The following is a 5,696-nucleotide window of genomic DNA, read 5'->3' on the forward strand; positions in this document are numbered from 1 at the left end:
CCATAGCGGATTAACTGGTGGGTAGGAACACTGACTGGCCCTAAATATGGGCGGTACTGACATGTGAACGAGCAGCCTCGTGTTCCCGCCACCGTGGAACCACTGGGCACCACGCCTTCCTGTGATGGTGGACAGTGTCCCTCCAGCTTCAAGCCAAAACAGCCCTTCTTCCTTCAAGAGGCTTTAGTCAGGCACTTAATGAGAGCGTCTGGAAAGGAAATAATACAGGTATGGGAAAGTAGGAGCACTGCTGTAATAAACTTGACCTCACGCCTTCTGGACTGGTGTGTGCGAGGGATGCTGAAGAGCCTGGAGCTGTAGGGTGAGAGAAGCCTTAGCCCTCTCTCTCTCTCTCTCTCTCTCTCTCTCTCTCTCTCTCTCTCTCTCTCTATCCTTCCCTCTCTTTCTTTTTCTCTCCCTCTTTATTTCTTTTGTGTTTTTCTTTAGATTACCCTAGCTGCCCTGCATCTCACTTTATAGACTAATCTAACCTCAAACTCAGAGCTCCACCTGCCTCTGCCTTCAAAGAGTTTGGATTCAAGGTGTGCGTCATCACTGCCCAGCCCCAGCCAGGGTTTCTTAATGAGACAGCTTCCCTTCAAAAAAGGAAGGAAAATCCTGTGAGCGAAGATACGTTAATTTTTGAAAATAAAACTGAGAAATTGTCAGTTTATTATGCTATGCTTGTAACAAGTCTACTACCAACCAAGCAAGTTGGAATTGAAATCCCTTATCTCTCCCTATGTAGCTGAGAGTGTAAAATCAGACCTGTTGGGCTGCAATAGGGAATTTTGAGAGAGATGTAACAGCACACACTGTAATCCCAGCATCTGTGAGGTAGAGGCTAAAGAATAAAGATTTCAAGGTCATATTGGCCACACAGCAGGGTTAAGGACTCACAAGTCGAAACAAGAAAATACTTTTACTTTCTGTACTTGAGTGTAGCATCTAGGATCTGTCAACCCCCAGGAACTCTCTGGCTGTTGGATTATTGGGTGGGGACACTTCCTGCCAAGCCTGATGATCTGATTTCATCCTTCGGCACCACATGGTGAAAGCAGGGAACTGACTGATCCATGTGCTGTGGCACATGCCCGTAAATAACTTAGTCAGTAAATATATGGCTATAAAAATGAAGACGGACTTTAGTTACACTGCCTGTGTACTTTGTTACCATTCAGGCTGACTTCATCTCGTAGGGCACTCAATAAACTTTTTGTTCTAAAACGAGGTTGTTGACAACCCCTTACAGTATTTGAAGTAAATTTTAAATGGCAGATTGCTCAACTTAGCTAACATAGGCGGCAGTTACATCTAAGTGAGATAATAATAGTAAAATTCCTAGTGCATGAAAAGAGCGATTTCCTCTTCAACATCCTTAGTCATCAGAGAAATGCAAATCAAAACAACTCTGAGATTCCATCTTACACCTGTAAGAATGGCCAAGATCAAAAACACTGATGACAATGTATGCTGGAGAGGTTGTGGGGAAAAGGGAACACTTCTGCATTGCTGGTGGGAATGCAAGCTGGTACAGCCCCTTTGGATGTCAGTGTGGCGATTTCTTAGAAAATTAGGATACAACCTTCCTCAAGACCCAGTAATACCACTTTTGGGTACATATTCAAAGGATGCCCAATCCTACCACAAGGACATGTGCTCAAGTATGCTCATAGCAGCTTTGTTTGTCATAGCCAAAATCTGGAAACAACCTAAATGCCCCTTGACTGAAGAATGGATAAAAAAAAAATGTGGTCCATTCACACAATGGAGTACAGCACAGCAGAAAAAAATATAACAACAGCTTGAATTTTGCAGGAAAATGGATGGAGCTAGAAAACATTATTTTGAGTGAGGTAACCCAGATACAGAAAGACAATTATCACATGTACTACTCATAGGTGATTATTAAATAGAAAGCAAAGAAAGCCAGCCTACAAACCACAAACCCAGAGAACTTAGACAACAATGCAGACACTAAGAGGGACTTACATCTTATATAGATCTAATCTACATAGGAAGTAAAAAGTATAAAAAGACAAGAACTGAGTAAATTGGGAGCATGGGGAACTTGGGGGAGGATTGAAGGGAGGAGGGGAGCGGCAGGGAGGGGAGCAGAGAAAAATGTAGAGCTCAACAAATATCAATAAAAAATTTTAAAAAATAAAAAATAAAAAGAGGAATTTATTCTTTTTTTTAAATTATCAAAACTTGATTTTATTGGGGGTTGGGGAGATAGCTTTAGCAAATGTGAAAACGTTTTCTTTGTTGATTCTTCATGAGAAAAAAAAAGATGTATTCTTCTATAGGAAAAAACAAAACAGTAAAGGAAGGGAGGTTTGAGAAGAGTTCTGAAGGGTAACACTTCACAAGGTTTGTCGGCCACCTCAGTGAGGAGAGTACAACATCTCAATGCAGTCAACTGCTGACCTGCTCTGTAACCCCAACTGATTTTCAAATTGGGAGGCAAATTACCGGCAACGAGTTCATCAAATTTAGATCTGTCTTGAACTGATGGAACATTATAGAAGTCAAGAACATCTCCGACCCTGCACATCTGGTGAAGCCTGGAGTTAGGCACTACATGGCCCAACTCATCAGCTAAATGTGACAAGAGTCTGAACTCACATGGAACCATCATCCAGGGAGATGTCTTGCCAATTACTAGGAAGAGATGAACCAAGAACTTCTTTAAGACAGGATTCCAAGCGACTCTGCAGATCGTCAGGAGGTGTGTACGCTCGGCTTCGTAAGGGTGGACACACCAAAACAGGTTCTGTCTTCACTTCTTCCACTGCCTCAGCCACCACTGGCTCCTTTTCCTTTCTGAATCGAGACCAAAAGTCCCTGCGTGCAGCCAAGGCACCCTTCCACAGCCAGCCTCTTCTAACAAATCGGCACACACACAGCGCCGCCATCTTCGACAGGAGTCGACACGCGCCGAATTTATTCTTTTTTATGTGTAGGTGAACATGCATGTGTGTGAGAATATGGAAGCCAAAGGGTGTTCTTTGGGTGCTGCTTACCTTCAGTTCTCTCTCTCTCTCTCTCTCTCTCTCTCTCTCTCTCTCTCTCTCTCTCTCTGTTTCTTTGTTTTCGGTTTTCAAGATGGGGTTTCTCTGTGTAACAACCCTAGGTGTCCTGGAACTAGCTCGAACCCACAGAGATCCACCTGCCTCTGTCTCCAGAGCGCTGGGATTAAAGACCTTGTGGTATCACTGCCTGGCCTGCTTGTTTGTTTTAAAGGATTTATGTGGATGAATGTTTTCCCTGCATATGCACTTTGTTGGATCCCTTGGAACTTGGGTTATGGATTGCTGTGAGCCACGCTGGGTGCTGGGAATTGAACCTGTATCTATTACAAGAGCAGTAAGTGCTATTGAGCCATTTCTTCAGTCCCTTACTCTTTGAGGCAGAATCTCTTATTGATCTGGAACTTGACGTGTGGGTGTGGCTAGCAAGCTCTCAGGATCTGCTTCTCCAGGGCTGGTTTTATAAGCATGGTTTGTCAGGCCTGACTCTTTTGTAATAGAGGCTCCATGAACCAAATTTATTTCCTCACAAGATCACTTTGTGGCTGAGCTATCTCCATAGCTCCCACTATTCATAAAAAATTAGGTTTAAGAGCTGCCTCAGGGCTGGAGGTGTAGCTCTTGGTAGAGTGCTTGCCTGGTGTCTGCTTTGCTTCTCCTTTCTGTGTTATCTTGTGACTGAAAGCAACTCGGGGTAAGTGAATTTAAAACAGCCCAGGACCAGCTGCTGGCTAGGAATGGTACTGTGTACAGTGGACTGGGCCCCTCTAAGTCACTTAGTCTCCCCGCCTTATAAAAAAAAAAATCCCACAAAATCTCCACAGGTCAACCTTTTTTTGTTTTTTTTCTTTTGTCAAGACAGGGTTTCTCCATAGCTACAAGCCTGTCCTGGAGCTAGCTCTTGTAGACCAGGCTGGTCCTGAACTCACAGAGATCCGATTGCCTCTGCCTCCAGAGTGCTGGGATTAAAGGCATGTGCCACCACAGCCCGGCAAGGTCTATCTCATTTAGGCAATTCCACAGTTGGGGTTTCCTATTCCAGGTGACAATAGTTTACTGTCAAGTTGACAGAAATGATTTCTGTGTATATATGAACGCACCTGTGGGGCTCAGAGGCCAGTTTCATGGATTTGGCTCTCTCTCCTTTACATGCATCCCAGAGGTCAAACTCAGGTTGGTACGATGGTGTGGCACTCAGTGCCTTTACCCCACCTCACAGTCCTGTCCTCGTCTTGACCACGTACTGAGAAAGATTCTAATGAATAACGAAAGGCTCTCTTGAGCCCTGATCTTGGATCACTTGGTGATTGGATTTTCCAGAGACAGCCAGGAAACACAAAGTTTTAAGAACGTAGCAGGCGGGGCTGGGCGGTGGTGACACACGTCTTTGATCCCAGCTCTCAGGAGACAGAGGCAGGTGGATCTCTGTGATTTCAAGGCCAGCCTGGTCTACAAGAGCTAGTTCCAGGACAGGCTCCGAAGCCACAGAGAAACCCTATCTCGAAAAACCAAAAAAAAAAAAAAAAAAAAGAAAGAAAGAAAGAAAGAAAGAAAGGAAAAAAGGAAAAAAGTAAGGAAAGAAAAAGAAGGAGAAAGAAAAACAGGCCAGGCAATGGCACGCCTTTAATTCCTGTACTTGGGAGGCAGAGGCAGGAGGACCTCTGTGAGTTCAAGGCCAGCCTGGTCTGCAGAGCAAGTTCCAGGACAATTAGGCCTTCTCACTCGTTTTCTGCCAGGTACGTCCTGACATTCATGTGAAGCACGCGCATTTAATAACTGTGCTGATGCAGGAATTCTTAAACCAGGTTCATGGATGCACATCAGCACATAGGCATTTAATGGTGTGTGCACAAATGTGTGAGTATTTGCTGTTGGAAGGTCTGTATCTTTTTTCATACTCTCAAGAGTGGTAAGGGCTTGGCAAAATCAAGCTCCATGAGGGGAATCTTCCCAGAAGAGCGTCCTGGGCACCCTGAGCTGAACTGAGTAGCAAAAGAACAGGGCTTTACCCTCTATGCTGCCTCCTCACCTCGATTCCTCTCCCTCGTGAGAAGCACATGGTTTTAGGAATATCCTCAGTTACTCATTTAGGCCACGATTGTTTTGTTTTGCTTTGTGTTTGTGGTACTAAGGAGCTTTGAGAGCGTGCTGGGAAATATTTAGTTTATTTGCTTTGAAACAGGATTTCTCTGTGTAGCTCTGATTGTCCTGAAATGCATTTTGAATCCGACCTGAAACTCAAGGAACCAAAGGGACCAGCCAGCCTCTACCTCCAGAGTGCTGGGATTAAAAGGGAATGCCACCATGACCAGTGCTGGGAAGTGCTTTGCCACTGGCTCTCATAGACCAGGCTTTTTAAAGAAAAATCTTTTAGATTTGTTTATTTTGTGTATACAAGTGTTTTGCCTGCATGTATGTATACCATGTGCACCCAAAGAGGTGAAGAGAGAGTGGTGGATCCATCCCCTGGAACTGGAGTTGATTATGAGCCATCATGTGGGTGCTGGGAACCAAACCCAAGTCCTCTGTAAGAGCAGCAAGTGCTCTTAACCGTTAAGCCACCTCTTCAGTCAGTCTCGTGTACCAGGTTTTAGAGGGCCCTTCCTGCCCAGATACAAAGATCAAAACACACAACACACTAAGGTAGAAATCTTCTTGACATTG

At 44.5% G+C, this 5,696-nt stretch overlaps 1 pseudogene; it reads right to left on the reverse strand.

The window, feature by feature from the left end:
* Positions 1–2,143: 2,143 nt before the first annotated feature.
* On the reverse strand, positions 2,144–2,927 carry LOC125392233 (large ribosomal subunit protein mL50 pseudogene; annotated as a pseudogene).
* Positions 2,928–5,696: the final 2,769 nt, after the last annotated feature.

Source organism: Myodes glareolus, chromosome 12 (assembly GCF_982192425.1).
Source record: "Myodes glareolus chromosome 12, mMyoGla1.1, whole genome shotgun sequence".
Lineage (NCBI taxonomy): Eukaryota > Metazoa > Chordata > Mammalia > Rodentia > Cricetidae > Myodes > Myodes glareolus.